This window comes from Ovis canadensis, chromosome X, assembly GCF_042477335.2.
Source record: "Ovis canadensis isolate MfBH-ARS-UI-01 breed Bighorn chromosome X, ARS-UI_OviCan_v2, whole genome shotgun sequence".
NCBI classification, from domain to species: Eukaryota; Metazoa; Chordata; class Mammalia; order Artiodactyla; family Bovidae; genus Ovis; species Ovis canadensis.
This window is the reverse complement of record NC_091727.1, coordinates 39,078,218-39,096,618: the sequence shown is the minus strand read 5'-3', so window position 1 is coordinate 39,096,618 and position 18,401 is coordinate 39,078,218. Positions and strand designations below refer to the sequence as shown.

General features: G+C 44.4%; 1 protein-coding gene across 2 annotated transcripts in view; it reads left to right on the top strand.

Annotated features, from left to right (window-relative positions):
* Positions 1-18,401, top strand: part of SRPX (sushi repeat containing protein X-linked) — a 171,034-nt gene that overhangs the window by 525 nt on the left and 152,108 nt on the right. The gene's annotated exons all lie outside the window — the stretch shown is intronic.

Below are 18,401 nucleotides of genomic sequence, written 5' to 3'. Positions count from 1 at the left end.
CCGGTAGCCGATGGACCCTCTGCGCCCGGAGTTCCAGGGGGTCAATCAAACCCACGTAGGCGCTAGAGGCAACCAAGAGACGTTTGGCCGCGGGCTACTTTCTCATCCCCAGGAGTTGCCTCTCCTGCGGTTGCTCGCAGCCGGGACCCAGGGGACTGACAGCTTGTCCTGGAAGGAGTACCTACCCCCTCCCACTCGAGGTGCCAGGCCACCCCCTGGGGCTGCAGGGCACTAGTCGCCGTAGAAGGACTCTCGTGGCCGGCGCAGGCGGGGCCTCTCCCGCATCCCCCAACCCCCCCTGCTGGGGATTCCGAGAAAGTCTGCACCGCTGGGAGAGAGGCGCCAGCTGAGAGTGGTGACATGTGGCAAGCGCTTGGTTAGCACGCGGGCTCTGCTAGACAGAGGGTGGGGCTTCTGGTTTCTGGAAGGCGTGGTCTGTAGCATCTAAGGGGACCCAGGTGTTTATTAGGGCTCTCCTGGTGTTGACAAAACCTTCTTTGGAAATGCCCCTTTAAGAACTACTGCTGAGTCCCTCATCAGAGAGGCTTAAGTTAGCAAAGAGCTTCAGGGGAGCTGGGAAACATGGATACACCCGTGTCGCCCTGGAGAGAAGAAATCCATGGGCGCATTTTAATTTAGTGTTAATGGGAACATGGGTGATGTGGGCTATGGGGTCAGCAGATATCTGGCTTTACTTTCAATACTATGGGCAGTTTAAATTTGGGTCTGAAAAGTGAACCTACATAGTTGTGGGTGAAGCTTGGAGGGGGAGGGTTCCCAGATAGCATGCTGGGGACATTCCCTGCGCATCCACTAATGAGTGAATGAATCCAACGTGTGAAGTGATAATGAGGAACTTTTGTTTCCAGCTGACTCTTGTAAGTTTTTCAGCTGCTGGGTAGGAACTGACTCAGGGCGAAGTGGAAAGGAGACTTTATCTTCTGTGCCTGGCAAGTGCCATTCCCCTGACCCCCAGGTGGATTCATTCCCCCACCCCCCCCCAAAGCGGGAATCAGGTTAATGTGAAACTAGAGGGGAGGGAGAAGCCCGCACTGGACAGGTAACAGGGGAGAAGTTGAGAAATTAGAGGTGGCTTTTCCTGCTGAATTGGGAGGCATCTCTAAGACGCCTGTGAAACTGGTGGAGCCTTTCTTAGTTAGCCAAGGGGCCTCCTGTCTTTTTCCACCTGACCTTCCTCCCCTGTCTCACCCTGCCCTCCACTCTCCTTCCTTCTACTGCATAGCTTGCTGCCAGAGCCCAGCCACCCACAGAGTCATGGGTTTCCAGCTTGGGCGCTCACTACTTTTGGGAACTGGCCCTGGTTGGCCGGGCTCCTCCCTCCAGCGCCAGCCTGCAGGCTGCCCCCAACTTGGCACATCCCAATGGGATCTTTCAGGAAATGTGCTCTGCTGGGGCTGATGATTCCAAAGGAGCAGATTTCAGTCCAAGCCAGAGGTTTTGGAAGTCTGGGGAGGGGAGACTCTCTAGGTCTGTGGGTCCCAAGGCAAGTCATGTCAGCCATGTTCACCCTAAGTGCTGAGTGACAGATTTTGAAGATCATTTCAGAGGCAGTCTCTTAGCAAGTGGACAGTGTGTCTCTGGTAAGAGGCCTGGAATCAGAAATCTCTGAAAGAGGGAGATGGGTATTGAGAAGGCCCCATCAGCACTTCTCCCCCCATTGTATAACCATCTGAGATTTAATAGGGAAACTGTCAGAGACAGAGAGAGAGAAAATCATTCCCAGTCCCACTCCTAGAAGGTCTCTGGAGTTCTTCCATCTTTGAATTTGATGCAGCTTTTCTGGCTCTGATTTTTGTAGCCTACCAAGATGTGGTGTCTATAAAAACCCACATGAAGTATATGGAAAGTTCATAGCAAAGTTGTCTATGTTGGATTGTGTTTGTTTGTCTGTAAGATAGGATTTCTTACTCTGTTTGTTTTTTCTTTTATTGATGTGTAATGGAGGCCTGGCGTGCTGCGATTCATGGGGTCACAAAGAGTTGGACATGACTGAGTGATTGAACTGAACTGACATTATAACATTAGTTTTGGGTGTACAGTGTAGTGATTTGATATTTGTACACACTTCACAATGGTGGCTACAGTAAGTCTAGTTATCATGCATCACTGTACATAGTTACAAAAAATTTTTTTTCTTGTGATGAGAACTTTTAAGATCTACTCTCAGTACAGTATTATTAATGATAGTCATTCCCTGATGACTCAGATGGTAAAGAATCTGCCTGCAATGCAGGAGACCTGGGTTCAATCCCTGAATTGGGAAGATCCCCTGGAGGAGGGCATGGCTACCCACTCCAGTATTCTTGCCTGGAGAATCCCATGGACAGAGGAGCCTGGCAGGCTGCAGTCTATGGGGTCACAAAGACTGGGTGAGTAACACACACATACCATGCTATACATTTCATCCCATGACTAATTTAAAGCTGAAGGTTTATACATTTTGATTGCCTTCACCCATTGCATCTACTCCTCACTCCCCTTCCCCTCTGGCTACCACAAATCTGTTCTATGTATCTATGAGCTTAGATTTTGTTTCATTTTTTAGATGCCACATATTTGTGTGATCATATGGTATTTGTCTTTCTCTGCTTGACTTACCTCACTTAGTAAAATGCCCTCAGGATCCAGCCATGTTGTCACAAATGGCAGCATTCCATTCTTTTTTTCTGGCTGGATAATGTTCCATTGTATGTATATACCACATCTTCTTTATCTATTCTGAGCCAGCAGGGAAGCCCTTTCTCTAAATGTAAATTTATATAATTTAATTTTCATTGCAGTAAACTTAGGAATGGGCTTCCCTGGTGGCTCAGACAGTAAAGAATCATCCGCAAAGGAGATGCGGGGTTCAATCCCTGGGTTGGGAAGATTCCCTGGAGAAGGGAATGGCAACCCACTCCAGTATTCTTGCCTGGAGAATCCCGTGGACAGAGGAGCCTGGTGGGCTACAGTCCATGGGGTCTTGAAAGAGTCGGACACAACTTAGCAATTGAGCAAACATGGTAGTTGTATTTTTAGTTTTTTGAGGAACCTCCATGCTATTTTCCATAGTGGTTCCACCAACTTATTTGCTCATCAATAGCACATAAAGATGCCCTTTTCTCCATATCCTTGCCAACAATTGGTGTTAATTGTCTTTTGGAGAATAGCCATTCTGACAGGTATCTCTTTGTAGTTTTGCTTTGCATTTCCATTTTATTCTGTTTGCAGTGAACTCTTGAAACCTCATTTACATCTGAGATTTTTGAGGTTCAGTGTACCTCCTTTTGCAAGCAAGGCTGAAGATAGAGAGCAAGCGCTGTGGCCACTAAGAAAGGCTCTGTGAACCTGGTGCCTGGTGAAAACTGGTAAAATGTGTGGTTTCACTTCACTGTTGTAGCCACGCATTCCGGGAAACAAAGTCACTCAGAAGGACAATGCAGATAGTGGAGTGCAGTTTACTACACCGGTGGGCCCAAGGCAGAGGCTCCTCTTAGCCAAGGACCCTGACCAGTTTTTCTGAAAACCTTATATACCCTAAGTGTACATGCCCAAACCCACCTCCCCAAATTCCCTGAAACTAGTCTGAACAAAGGAAAAGAAAGATATAATCAAAGTTAACCTGTGATTCATATGCCTTAAGCCTAGGTAGTTAACAATGGACAATTATCGATAGGCCTGTGGTCATACTCCAATAGGCATAATAGAATTTATGATTCTATTCGGTTATACAGATAATTTGGGTATTCTTTTAGGCAACAGAGAGTCTAGGTACGAGCCCTGGGGCTCTTCCATCCAGGGGGCCTGGTTTTCCAGTTGGTATGTCGTTTCCATAGATACTGGGCATATAGCTCAAAGTCCACAGTCCGGCCCAGGATGGAGTCCTGCTTTCAAGATGGAGCCTGTTCTGTCTGTTTCCTCCTTCATCCCCGCCTGTTGATGCTCTTAACTCATAGTATGAGCATGATTCATAGGGATATATTGCACCCTGACTCTCCAACCTCCAATTTGGGAGAACGACATCAACCTTTGGGTTACAAAGTTTATAATACGTTGTGAAATAAAGGGTCTACAAAGCAGAACTATCAAGACAACTATAAAAATGATAAATATAGTTTTCCACCAATCACCCTTCACCCAAGATAGGACCAAAGTCCAAAAGGAAGATTATCATTAGACATAACTTTTACCTGACCTTTCATGTCATCTAGGGTGGCTGATATATAGCCAGATAAATCAGAAATATATACACAACATTCAACTTTAATTATAGCACAGGTCTCTCTTTGTACTGAAACTATGGTTAGTCTCAAGATGATACCAGCAAGTCCTTGTAGCAGCAGTTGATTGTAGAGCTTCCTCTCTGTTTCTTCTTTAAGATGATCTTGGTTTCACGGGGATCAGTGGGGTCCTGTTGTGTAGTCTGCTCGGAGTCCTCCGGGTCTGCGTGGTATGCTCTCTTCAGCCTCATGTGGTGGATCCAGGGAGTGACACCTGCAACTTTAACTGCAGTAGGGCTGGTTGGAAGAACAGTATATGGACCCTTCCAATGTGGGGCCAAGGAGTTGTGTTTCCAGTCCTTGACCACACCTGATCCCTGGGCACAAATTTGTGAATCTGTTCTCCAAGGGGGAATGGCATCCTTTTTTGTACAAACTTAGTTACCTCATTTATTGCCTTACCCAGTTGTTCATCTGCTGTGAAATCTCATCTCCCCTCACCTGAGGCAAATTTGTTGATACCCGTTTTATTATGGGAGGGGGCCTCCTATACACAATTTTGTACAGAGAAGAGCCATGGGACTGTGGGGTCATCCTGAGTCTGAGCAGAGCCGTCGGAAACAAGTCCACCCAGGAACAGTCAGTCTCTAAGATCCACTTGGAGAGTGTCTCTTTAAGTGTCTGGTTGGTTCCTTCCACCATCCCAGAACTCTGGGGCCTATATGCTGTATGTAATTTACCCTTGATGTTTAAAGTTTTGCTTACTTGTTATACTAAATCAGCTACAAAAGCCGGGCCATTTTCTGATCCAATGCTGGTAGGAAATCCAAATCTAGGAACTATCTCCCTAAGCAGGCACCAGGCTACTTTTGATGCTCTTTCAGTCTGGGTAGGAAAAGCTTCTACCCATCCCGAGAACGTACATACTATGACCAGCAGGTAATGGTAGTATCAGTGAGGTTTCATTTCAGTGAAGTCCACTTCCAGGTGTTAAAAGGGCAGCAAGCCTTTTACCTGAATCCCTGGAGGTTTCTGTCTATGCCGAGAGGCAACATTGACCTGTGAGCAGGCAGTGTAGTTCTGAGATTGTCCCGCATAGGGAAGAGAGGCGGGGAACCAAGAAATATTTTCAAATTGGCTCTTCCAGTTTATCATGGCCTAGGTGGGTCACTTGGTGTGTTTGGCTTACCAGAGTCGGTGCCAGCTCCTCCAGTACTAATAATTTGCCACTTGGCAATTCCCACCATCCCTTTTCAGTCTTGATGGCCCCTTCTGCTTTGGCTAGTTGGTTTTGGGCTTCGGTGTAATTTGGAGAGTCTAGCATTAGCTCAGGTAGCTCCGCCAATATGAGAGCTTTAATAGGGGCTTCACTTGTCACCCCCAAGCCATCGGCTGCTTGTTTAGCGGTCTTATCTGCCAGTCTGTTCCCTGAGCCCGGGGGGTATCCTCTTTTTGATGTCCTCAGCAGTGTATGACTGCAACCCTTTCTGGTTTCCAGGCAGCATCTAATAGGGTCTTAATTTCTTCCTTATTTTTAATATCTTTTTCACTAGCTGTCAAAGGCCCCTCTCCTTATACAGAGCCCTGTAGTGTGGCAAAAGCATACCTGGAGTCTGTGTAAATGTTTGTCTTCTTACCTTTTGATAGCTGGAGGGCCTGGATTAGAGCATATAGTTTGGCCTGTTGAGCGGACCAGTGTGATGGCAGAGAGCTAGCCTCAACGATGGTTTCTTCCGTGACTACTGCATATCCCAACAATCACTGTCCTTGTTTCACCAGGCTGGTGCCATCGGTGTACAGGACCAAATCTGGGTCCGGGATTGGCTGGTCTCTCGAGTCAGGTCTGCTGGCATATTTCCTTGCAATCATGTGAGGGCCCACTTTCTCCCACAAGAAAGAGAGCAGCCAGATTCAGGACCTGACAAGGCTCAGTAGTAACATGGGGGTTCTCACATAACAGTCCCCGGTATTGAGTAATCCTGGATGTTGACAGCCATTTATGGGGGTCCCCTTGCAGGAGAGTGTTGACCTCGTGTGGGACTTTTACGAACAAATCTTGGCCCAAAGTCAGCTTGGTTGCCTCCCGGACCAGTAAGGCAACCGCAGCAACTGCCTGTAAGCATCCTGGCCACCAGTGGCAACATTGTCGAGCTGATTTATTTATTTATTTATTTATTTATTTATTTATTTATTATTTTTAGTTTTTTATTTTTTACATTTTAAAATCTTTAATTCTTACATGCATTCCCAAACATGAACCCCCCTCCCACCTCCCTCCCCATAACATCTTTCTGGGTCATCCCCATGCACCAGCCCCAAGCATGCTGCATCCTGCGTCAGACATAGACTGGCGATTCAATTCACATGATAGTATACATGTTAGAATGTCATTCTCCCAAATCATCCCACCCTCTCCCTCTCCCTCTGAGTCCAAAAGTCCGTTATACACATCTGTGTCTCTTTCCCTGTCTTGCATACAGGGTCGTCATTGCCATCTTCCTAAATTCCATATATATATGTTAGTATACTGTATTGGTGTTTTTCTTTCTGGCTTACTTCACTCTGTATAATCGGCTCCAGGTTCATCCATCTCATCAGAACTGATTCAAATGAATTCTTTTTTACAGCTGAGTAATACTCCATTGTGTATATGTACCACAGCTTTCTTATCCATTCATCTGCTGATGGACATCTAGGTTGTTTCCATGTCCTGGCTATTATAAACAGTGCTGCGATGAACATTGGGGTACATGTGTCTCTTTCAATTCTGGTTTCCTCGGTGTGTATGCCCAGAAGTGGGATTGCTGGGTCATAAGGTAGTTCTATTTGCAATTTTTTAAGGAATCTCCACACTGTTCTCCATAGTGGCTGTACTAGTTTGCATTCCCACCAACAGTGTAGGAGGGTTCCCTTTTCTCCACACCTTCTCCAGCATTTATTGCTTGCAGATTTTTGGATCGCAGCCATTCTGACTGGTGTGAAGTGGTACCTCATTGTGGTTTTGATTTGCATTTCTCTAATAATGAGTGATGTTGAGCATCTTTTCATGTGTTTGTTAGCCATCCGTATGTCTTCTTTGGAGAAATGTCTATTTAGTTCTTTGGCCCATTTTTTGATAGGGTCGTTTATTTTTCTGGAGTTGAGCTGCAGAAGTTGCTTGTATATTTTTGAGATTAGTTGTTTGTCAGTTGCTTCATTAGCTATTATTTTCTCCCATTCCGAAGGCTGTCTTTTCACCTTGCTTATATTTTCCTTTGTTGTGCAGAAGCTTTTAATTTTAATTAGATCCCATTTGTTTATTTTTGCTTTTATTTCCAGCATTCTGGGAGGTGGATCATAGAGGATCCTGCTGTGATTTATGTCTGAGAGTGTTTTGCCTATGTTCTCCTCTAGGAGTTTTATAGTTTCTGATCTTACATTTAGATCTTTAATCCATTTTGAGTTTATTTTTGTGTGCGGTGTTAGAAAGTGATCTAGTTTCATTCTTTTACAAGTGGTTGACCAGTTTTCCCAGCACCACTTGTTAAAGAGATTGTCTTTACTCCATTGTATATTCTTGCCTCCTTTGTCAAAGATAAGGTGTCCATAGGTGTGTGGATTTATCTCTGGGCTTTCTATTTTGTTCCATTGATCTATATGTCTGTCTTTGTGCCAGTACCATACTGTCTTGATGACTGTGGCTTTGTAGTAGAGCCTGAAGTCAGGCAAGTTGATTCCTCCAGTTCCATTCTTCTTTCTCAAGATTGCTTTGGCTATTCGAGGTTTTTTGTATTTCCATACAAATCTTGAAATTATTTGTTCTAGTTCTGTGAAAAATGTGGCTGGTAGCTTGATAGGGATTGCATTGAATTTGTAAATTGCTTTGGGTAGTATACTCATTTTCACTATATTGATTCTTCCAATCCATGAACATGGTATATTTCTCCATCTATTAGTGTCCTCTTTGATTTCTTTCATCAGTGTTTTATAGTTTTCTATATATAGGTCTTTAGTTTCTTTAGGTAGATATATTCCTAAGTATTTTATTCTTTTTGTTGCAATGGTGAATGGAATTGTTTCCTTAATTTCTTTTTCTACTTTCTCATTATTAGTGTATAGGAATGCAAGGGATTTCTGTGTGTTGATTTTATATCCTGCAACTTTACTATATTCATTGATGAGCTCTAGTAATTTTCTGGTGGAGTCTTTAGGGTTTTCCATGTAGAGGATCATGTCATCTGCAAACAGTGAGAGTTTTACTTCTTCTTTTCCAATGTGGATTCCTTTTATTTCTTTTTCTGCTCTGATTGCTGTGGCCAAAACTTCCAGAACTATGTTGAATAGTAGCGGTGAAAGTGGACACCCTTGTCTTGTTCCTGACTTTAGGGGAAATGCTTTCAATTTTTCACCATTGAGGATAATGTTTGCTGTGGGTTTGTCATAGATAGCTTTTATTATGTTGAGGTATGTTCCTTCTATTCCTGCTTTCTGGAGAGTTTTTATCATAAATGGATGTTGAATTTTGTCAAAGGCCTTCTCTGCATCTATTGAGATAATCATATGGTTTTTATTTTTCAATTTGTTAATGTGGTGAATTACATTGATTGATTTGCGGATATTGAAGAATCCTTGCATCCCTGGGATAAAGCCCACTTGGTCATGGTGTATGATCTTTTTAATGTGTTGTTGGATTCTGATTGCTAGAATTTTGTTGAGGATTTTTGCATCTATGTTCATCAGAGATATTGGCCTGTAGTTTTCTTTTTTTGTGACATCTTTGTCAGGTTTTGGTATTAGGGTGATGGTGGCCTCATAGAATGAGTTTGGAAGTTTACCTTCCTCTGCAATTTTCTGGAAGAGTTTGAGTAGGATAGGTGTTAGCTCTTCTCGAAATTTTTGGTAGAATTCAGCTGTGAAGCCGTCTGGACCTGGGCTTTTGTTTGCTGGAAGATTTCTGATTACAGTATCAATTTCCGTGCTTGTGATGGGTCTGTTAAGATTTTCTATTTCTTCCTGGTTCAGTTTTGGAAAATTGTACTTTTCTAAGAATTTGTCCATTTCTTCCACGTTGTCCATTTTATTGGCATACAACTGCTGATAGTAGTCTCTTATGATCCTTTGTATTTCTGTGTTGTCTGTTGTGATCTCTCCATTTTCATTTCTAATTTTATTGATTTGATTTTTCTCTCTTTGCTTCTTGATGAGTCTGGCTAATGGTTTGTCAATTTTATTTATCCTTTCAAAGAACCAGCTTTTGGCTTTGTTGATTTTTGCTATGGTCTCTTTAGTTTCTTTTGCATTTATTTCTGCCCTAATTTTTAAGATTTCTTTCCTTCTACTAACTCTGGGGTTCTCCAACTCTTCCTTTTCTAGTTGCTTTAGTTGTAGAGTTAGGTTGTTTATTTGACTTTTTTCTTGCTTCTTGAGGTATGCCTGTATTGCTATGAACTTTCCTCTTAGCACTGCTTTTATAGTGTCCCACAGGTTTTGGGTTGTTGTGTTTTCATTTTCATTAGTTTCTATGCATATTTTGATTTCTTTTTTGATTTCTTCTGTGATTTGTTGGTTATTCAGAAGTGTGTTGTTCAACCTCCATATGTTGGAATTTTTAATAGTTTTTCTCCTGTAATTGAGATCTAATCTTAATGCATTATGGTCAGAAAAGATGCTTGGAATGATTTTGATTTTTTTGAATTTATCAAGTTTAGATTTATGGCCCAGGATGTGGTCTATCCTGGAGAAGGTTCCATGAGCACTTGAAAAAAAGGTGAAATTCGTTGTTTTGGGGTGAAATGTCCTATAGATATCAATTAGGTCTAACTGATCTAATGTATCATTTAAAGTTTGCGTTTCTTTGTTAATTTTCTGTTTAGTTGATCTGTCCATAGGTGTGAGTGGGGTATTAAAGTCTCCCACTATTATTGTGTTATTGTTGATTTCCCCTTTCATACTTGTTAGCATTTGTCTTACATATTGTGGTGCTCCTATATTGGGTGCATATATATTTATAATTGTTATATCTTCTTCTTGGATTGTTCCTTTGATCATTATGTAGTGGCCTTCTTTGTCTCTTTTCACAGCCTTTGTTTTAAAGTCTATTTTATCGGATATGAGTATTGCCACTCCTGCTTTCTTTTGGTCTCTATTCGCGTGGTATATCTTTTTCCAGCCCTTCACTTTCAGTCTGTATGTGTCCCTTGTTTTGAGGTGGGTCTCTTGTAAGCAGCATATAGAGGGGTCTTGTTTTTGTATCCATTCGGCCAGTCTTTGTCTTTTGGTTGGGGCGTTCAACCCATTTACGTTTAAGGTAATTATTGATAAGTATGATCCCGTTGCCATTTACTTTATTGTTTTGGGTTCGGGTTTATACACCCTTTTCGTGTTTCCTGTCTAGAGGATATCCTTTAGAATTTGTTGGAGAGCTGGTTTGGTGGTGCTGAATTCTCTCAGCTTTTGCTTGTCTGTAAAGCTTTTGATTTCTCCTTCGTATTTGAATGAGATCCTTGCTGGGTACAGTAATCTGGGCTGTAGGTTATTGTCTTTCATCACTTTAAGTATGTCTTGCCATTCCCTCCTGGCCTGAAGAGTTTCTATTGACAGATCAGCTGTTATCCTTATGGGAATCCCCTTGTGTGTTATTTGTTGTTTTTCCCTTGCTGCTTTTAATATTTGTTCTTTGTGTTTGATCTTTGTTAATTTGATTAATATGTGTCTTGGGGTGTTTCGCCTTGGGTTTATCCTATTTGGGACTCTCTGTGTTTCTTGGACTTGGGTGATTATTTCCTTCCCCATTTTAGGGAAGTTTTCAACTATTATCTCCTCAAGGATTTTCTCATGATCTTTCTGTCTTCTTCTTCTGGGACTCCTATAATTCGAATGTTGGAGCGTTTCATATTGTCCTGGAGGTCTCTGAGATTGTCCTCGTTTCTTTTAATTCGTTTTTCTTATTTCCTCTCTGATTCATTTATTTCTACCATTCTATCTTCTATTTCACTAATCCTATCTTCTGCCTCCGTTATTCTACTATTTGTTGCCTCCAGAGTGTTTCTGATCTCATTTATTGTGTTATTCATTATATTTTGACTCTTTTTTATTTCTTCTAGGTCCTTGTTAAACCTTTCTTGCATCTTCTCAATCCTTGTCTCTAGGGTATTTATCTGTGTTTCCATTTTGATTTCAAGATTTTGGATCATTTTCACTATCAATATTCGGAATTCCTTCTCTGGTAGATTCCCTACTTCTTCCTCTTTTGTTTGGTTTGGTGGGCAACTCTCCTGTTCCTTTACCTGCTGAGTATTCCTCTATCTCTTCATCTTGGTTATATTGCTGCGTTTGGGGTGGCCTTTTTATATTCTGATAATTTGTGGAGTTCTCTTTATTATGGAGCTTCCTCACTTTGGGTGGGGTTCTATCAGTGGCTTGTCAAGGTTTCCTGGTTAGGGAGGCTTGTGTTGGAGTTTTGGTGGGTGGAGCTGGGTTTCTTCTCTCTGGAGTGCAGTGGAGTGACCCTTAATGGGTTATGAGACATCAAAGGTTTTGGGATAATTTTGAGCTGCCTGTATATTGAGGCTCAGGGGAGTGTTCCTGTGTTGCTGGAGAATTTGCGTGGTATGTCTTGTTTTGGAACTTGTTGGCCCTTGGGTGGAGCTTGGTTTCAGTGTAGGTATGAAGGCATTTGATGAGCTCCTATTGCTTAATGTTCCCTGAATTCAAGAGTTCTCTAATGTTTTCAGGCTTTGGGTTTAAGCTTCCTGCTTCTGGTTTTCAGTTTTATTTTTACAGTAGCCTCTAGACTTCTCCATCTATACAGCACCGATGATAAAACATCTAGGTTAAAGATGAAAAGTTTCTCCACCTTGAGGGACACTCAGAGAGGTTCACTGAGTTACAAGGAGAAGAGAAGATGGAGGGGGTAGTTAGAGGTAACTGGAATGAGATGCGGTGAGATCAAGAGAGGAGAGAGCAAGCTAGCCAGTAGTCTCTTCCTTATGTGCGCTCTATAGTCTGGACTGCTCAGAGGTATTTACAGAGTTATACGGGGAAGAGGAGAGGGAGGAAGTAGACAGAGGTGACCAGGAGGATAAGAGAGAGGAATGAGTAGGAGAGAGACAAATCCTGCCAGTAACCAGTTCCTTAGGTGTTCTCTACCGTCTGGAACACACAGAGATTCACAGAGTTGGATAGAGAAGAGATGGGGGAGAAAAGAGACAGAGGCCACCTGGTGGAGAAAAAGGAGAGGCCAGAGGAGGAGAGAGTGGACAAGCCAGTAATCTCGCTCTCAGGTAAACTTGGGTAGTGAAGTTTGGGTTTTTAAATGTACAAAATTGACAACAAAGATTAAAAATCTGGAGTAGAGGTTGGATTTTCAAAGATACAATATTAAAGAAAAGCAGAAGGAAAAAGGAAGAAAGAAAAAAAAAGAATTATTAAAAAACAAACAAACAAAAAAAAAAACCAAAACACCAACAACCATCCAAAGAGTATATATGGTGTTGGCCTTAAAAAAAAAAAAAGTCTTTTTTTTTTTAAAAAATAGTAATACTAGGTTATAGAAATAAAAATTAGAGGAGAAATAGAAGACTTAACAATTAAAAAAAAGCTCGGAAAAAAAGAAAAAAAAAAAGCAAAAGGCAAAAAAAAAAAGAATGATTTTAAAAATATTAAAAAATTAAAAATATATCTGGCTCTTCTCTGATGTTATGGGCCGTGTGGGCTCACTTCCAAGGTGGTTTCCTCTGTTTAACTTCTTCTGTTTGCTGGTTTTTAGGCTCACTAGTTCAGTCGTGCTGTGGGGAGGGGGGATGCTGCAAACAAATAGCACTGTCGTGTGTACACAGTATCTCTGCCCCGCTTGACCTGTCCTTTCTCGCGGCGCACAAACCGCTCCGGCTCTACGATGCTCAGCCGGGAACCGTCTGGGGCCGGCCCTAGGCTGCGTGCACTTCCCTGGTCCAAGCCGCTCAGGTTCGGCCCTCAGGCAGCCCTCAGAGGCACAAATGCGGCTGGGACTGCGCTTTGTGCCCTTCCCAGGTCCGAGTAGCTCAGGAGTTTGGCGAGCGCAATCGCCGCGGCTTGTCACCTTTTCCGCCGCTGCCGCTCAGCTCTCTGGGTGGACCGCTGGCGCACCCCGTGAAGCAGACTGTGACTGTCCAGCACCCCCAGAAGTCTTAGCAAAGGAGCCTGCTTGCAGTTAGGTAAGCAAAGTCTCTCCGGGTCTGCAGTTGCCCCTTTCCAGACCTTACGGCTCTGGCTGCCTGTCCCCGGCGGGGGATGGTCTGCAGCCGGCTTTTTCCGCTCCGTCCTTTGTTCTGTGCTCGGTCCTGGTGGTGTCTTATGTTCGAGCTTTTCGCGTGGTAGCTATCCCACAGTCTGGTTTGCTAGCCCAGGTTAGGTCGTTCTGGTTGCGCGTGGGGCATTCCTGCCCGATTCTTACAAAGCTCTGCAGCCGCGCCTCCCGCGCGTCCCTGCCCTGCCCCCACTTCCCAATGGCGGATGCAGGCGTCTGTGCTGCTTTTCCGCTGGGGGAGTTACTGGTGGGCTTGTAATCTCTTGGTTTTAATTATTTATCTATTTTTCCTTCCTGTTATGTTGCCCTCTGTGTTTCCAAGGCTCGCCACAGACTCGGCAGGGAGAGTGTTTCCTGGTGTTTGGAAACCTCTCTTCTTAAAATTCCCTTCCCGGGACGGGCTTCCCTTCCCGGGACGGAGCTCCCTCCCCACCTCCTTTGTCTCCTTTTTCGTCTTTTATATTTTTTCCTACCTGTTTTGAAGAGAATGGTCTGCTTTTCTGGTTGCCTGATGTCCTCTGCCAGCCTACAGAAGTTGTTTTGTGGAGTTTGCTCGGCGTTGAAATGTTCTTTTGAGGAATTTGTGAGGGAGAACGTGATCTTCCCGTCCTATTCCTCCGCCATCTTTCCCTCCCTCTCTGTCCAGCTGATTTAGAGATAAGTCACTGGTCTATCCCATGTCCCTAGAGTCTGGGAGAACACTCCCATAGACAGCTTGTCCTTTTCAGTCATGTAAAGAGTAAATGGCTGAGCAAGGTCTGGCAGGCTCAAGGCGGGTACCAACATAATTGTACCAGGTTTGAGTTCTATTACCAGTGGGACTTGTTTTGCAAGCCTGGTGGTGGTTGTCTTCCGCCCAGACCTCAGGGAATTGTTGAGTTAACTCTCTCTCTCGACTGTTTAGCCTGTCCGGTTTCCCTTCCGGAAGATCGTGCAACCTCCATTCATCTTGAGGGGTTACTGAGAGGAAGAGTAAATAGGTGGTTGGGCCCACTCGAACAGTGGGGTCTTTCGTGGGGGGAAGGGTCACTTGTGCCCCCAATATAGACAGCAAGTCTCTTCCTAACAAAGGTACTGGGCATTCAGGGATGTATAAAAATTTATGAGTCACTTGGTGTCCCCCCATCTGACATTTTCAGGGTAGGCTAGAGACACAAAGGCTGCATTTATTACCATCTGAGACCCAGCAGCCTCTGGCTGGGTCTATTGGCGTATAAAGTTTATAGGCCTCGCACAGTCTTTTGCAGAACTCAATGGGTGATTCGCTTTCCCTTTGAATCACTTTGGAGGGTTTTGTGATACTCATAGCTTTTTGGGCCCCCCTCTTGAGACCTTGTAAGATAGTCACCGGATATCTCCCCAGGTGGCCCCTCCCTTCCTCTGTGTCACAGTCCCAGTTGGGCCTCTCATCTGGGGTGGCTAGTTCTGCCCACCACTGCAGGTTTGCAGTCCCCTCAGGTGTCATTTCTCTTAACCATTTTCTGGCCTCAGTTAGGATCCTGTGTCTTTCCTCAGTGCTGAAAAGGGAGACTAGTAGTTGGATTATGTCATCCTATGTAGGGCGGTGGGTTCGAAAAATAGTCTCCATTCGCCTAATCATGGCTTGTGGCTCCCCCGAGTATGGTGGAGCATGTCTCTGCCAGTTTAATATATCCATAGAGGCAAATGGCTGGTAATAATAGGCTACAGGGGGCGGATGGTAGTGCCCCATGCGTCCTGAACTGGAGGCTGTTGTAGTCCTCTGAGGGGCATCTGTAGTGGAGTTCTTTCCCCCTGTTCCTTGGTGGAGTGCAGCCTCTGTCTAATTGCTGTGTTTTCTTCCCCTTTCCCATCAGTACTCACCGGGAGAGGTGGATACAATCTAGAAGGTCCAGCTGAGGTGGAATTCTGGGGGCATTGACCAGAGGTCTCCATTGCTGGGGTTGGAGCCTGCCGAAAAGGCGGCTCTACGAACTCCGGGAGAGCTGGCGGAAGAGTAGTGGCTGCTGCAGGAGCTTCACCTGGCCCTGGATCGGGCATTAAGGCGGCCTCCAGTCCTGGTGGAGCACTGGGTGGCGGGCGCGTCATCACCCAGTATGGGGGAGGGGTCAGGTCATCCCCGTCCAAATCCTGTAGAATTTCCTTTTTTATCATCAGTCAATCTTTGTGCCATTAATATTTTTCCCTTTCCCTCCTGGATACAGAACCTTGTCCAAGTAGGAGGGTCTTGAGCTAACCCTAGCCATGAGTCAATATATGGATATAGATCCGGGTGTCCTGGCTCTCCTGTGACGACTGTATAGACTGCTGCCACTATTTTTAAGTTCATGGTGTTCTCTGGAGGCCCTCCTACTCCCATAGGGGGCCATTCGACCTCATAGAGTATGTGGAGGTGATTAGGCTTCATCTTCACCCCATAGTCTCCTCCAAGTCCCTTCTTTAAATTTTTAGTCATGCACTCCAATACAGTTGCCTTAGATTCACTTCCCCCCATCTTGCTTACCTTCTCGGACCTTCTTCTACTTTTCCTTTTCGTTCTGTCTACGAAGTTCTCAGTACCCTATGTACTTCTGATATTTCTACTCAATGACACTTAAGTTGCCATTCTGCCTCCTTCCTAATTGGGGTGAGAAGAGCTTTACCTGCCAGATGCCAGAGGGAGAAGAGGGATCGGCGTGTCTTCACCTGCTGGGCAGCACAGCCAAACCAGAACACCACGTGATCCAAGACTGTTTCTCCTTTAACTTTTAAAGTCCATTCTACCTTGGTGGGCTTGATCAGGTGCAGATGAAAATACAGATGGGTTAAATATCCCACGTCCCAGGCTGTCTCTGGAGAAGCCAAAACGTACTCACTTATGTATCCCCCTCCTTCTAGCCTGACAATTTCAAGGCGGTCAAGAATTTCATAGCAGATGGAACACCTCCTTGGGGAGGGCAGAATATGAGCACACAAAAACCAAATTTCTTCTAAAAATCCCCTGGCAATTGCTTGGTAATAATTTTCCCCAAGACGGTGTGGACACCACCTCGTAAATGACCTTCACAAATTTCCTTCCTAAGCCCTAACACGCTCGTCAACCTGTGTACCAAGCAATCGTTGCCACCTGCCTATTCCAGGCTCCTGTGGGTCTGTGCCCCTTCTAATCCCTCCCAGGGGGGTGATCAGGCCCCCTCTTCCACCTTGCTGGGTGGGTTCCTCCTCACCTGAGCGCTCAGTTCCCTTGCTGCTGTCCACTACCTGCTAACATGAAAGGTCCGGGCATTGAGAAGCAGAATCCTTCCAGAAGGGCGAGGCGCCTTCCCCCCTCTAGAAGATTCGAGCCACAAGGCCTCGGAGTAGTCCCAAATGGGACTTGTCTCCTGAAAGTGAGGAGTTTCCCGGCCCATGCACCAAGTGTTGTAGCCACGCATTCTGGGAAACAACTCACTCAGAAGGACAATGAAGATAGTGGAGTGCAGTTTATTACACCGGCGGGCCCAAGGCAGAGTCTCCTCTTAGCCAAGGACCCTGACCATTTTTTCTGAAAACCTTATATACCCTAAGTGTACATGCCAAACCCACCTCCCCAAATTCCCTGAAACTAGTCTGAACAAAGGAAAAGAAAGATATAATCAAAGTTAACCTGTGATTCATATGCCTTAAACCTAGGTAGTTAGCAGTGGACAATTATCAATAGGCCTGTGGTCATACACCAGTAAGCATAATAGAATATGATTCTATTCAGTTACACAGATAATTAGGGTGTTCTTTTAGGCAACAGAGAGTCTAGGTACAAGCCCTGGGGCTCTTCCATCCAGGGGGCCTGGTTTTCCAGTTGGTATGTCGTTTCCATAGGTACTGGGCATATAGCTCAAAGTCTACAGTCCGGCCCGAGCTGGAGTCCTGCTTTCAAGATGGAGCCTGTTCTGTCTGTTTCTTCCTCATCACCAGCCAGGAAAACCAAGTGAGGATGGCTGAAAGCCAAAGCAGACCCCACCAGCCAGAGCAGTCTTTTAAAATGCCACATTTGGAGATAAGTATTAGGAGCTGAACACCTGGCTCAGGATATACAATTAAAGTCTCATCGGGAGCGGGTTAGGCTAGAAATTTCTATTTGGGTTTAAAACATGTAATCAGCTGATAGAATTCCTCTGCATTCAAAAGGAGAATGCTAGTGAGAAATGGCATATTTTCTGCCCTAACAGTAAACATGGATGTCACAGCCATGAATGACTGCAGCCCTCCAGTTTGAGCTGGTGAGCCCTGAGGAAACTCAGGAAAGAAAAGAATTCCTGCCATCTTGACTGTAGCCATTCCCTACAGTGAACCCTCAGGAAACCCAGGATGCAAAAACACAGGATACTGGCTCTAAACAGCTGAGGTGCATATCAAAGGAATGATTTCAGTGAGCCCAGACTTGCATCTTCCCATAGATAGAAAAGCGCTGAATTTCTAACTTGGGTTATCTAGTTTTCTTTAATTAATGATAATCTTTTGATGTTCAGACTACCTGCCCTTTGGTGTTTTTAATATTTATTTTCATTTATTTATATGCCCTGTGAGAACTCTTAGTTGCAGCATGCAGGATCATAGTTCCCTTACCAGGGATGGAACCTGAGCCGCCTGCTCAGTTTGGGAGCACGGAATCTTAGCCACTGGACCAGCTGGAAGTCCCTATCTGCTCTTTGTTGTGAAACTTCTACATAACCTGGCTCCTCTCCTCACCTCCTCAGAGCAGTTCTCTCAGGGTTACTAGAGATGCTGTCTCCCAGCTTGAAGTCCTAAAAATTCCCACCAAATAAAACATAACTTTCAGGTTGTGAATATTTTTTAAGTCGACACTGGGACAAGCAGGACCTTTTCATTTGGCATTTTCTTATTGGTAACACTTTCAGTACAATATCCTGCTGTTTTTGTTGTTTAGTCACTAAGTCATGTCCAACCCTTGCATCGCC